Below are 631 nucleotides of genomic sequence, written 5' to 3'. Positions count from 1 at the left end.
AAAAAAAAATAAAACATATGGCGAGACCCCGCACATGTGAAAAGCAAATTGCTATTTACACATCACAGTTTTTAATCCCACCACAAAATACTCTAGAGCCCCTGCTTTACAAAGTTTGAGGCCAACTTTTTAAAGACTTGTTCCATAACTGTACAAAGTTAAAGGATTTAACATTGACCTTCAGTGGATTCTCAGCAGGGTCTGTGATCCAGTATGGAACCACTGGACAGCGTCCTTATGATTTCTGCTATTGCCTGGGAGTGATGGGAACCACCTAAACAGATGCAGTCATCAGACCCTTCACTGACAAGAGCCCAGTGAAGTTAGAAGGACTTTGAAGATGGCTCCAGGTTCTTGGAATTCTCTCCTCATTGATCCTACTTCAGAACCATTGCATTGTTCTCGCTACCTACTCAAAGTTTTCATGACTTTGGAGTAATCCTCCAACTAAATATGCTAAGAGCACACTTTTAAAGTATTGTGTTGGTTCCCACAGTCTGTATTATGTGTTTTGACACTTGTAAAGAATGACACCCAGAAGCAAAAAACAAACAACAAAAAAATCACTGAAGGACAGATCTACATAAATATAACAATATTTCAAGTCCATAAAGAGAAAGAAAATATAATG

Source organism: Chinchilla lanigera, unplaced genomic scaffold (assembly GCF_000276665.1).
Source record: "Chinchilla lanigera isolate Chin_1 unplaced genomic scaffold, ChiLan1.0 scaffold00023, whole genome shotgun sequence".
Lineage (NCBI taxonomy): Eukaryota > Metazoa > Chordata > Mammalia > Rodentia > Chinchillidae > Chinchilla > Chinchilla lanigera.
This window is presented reverse-complemented; position numbering follows the sequence as displayed.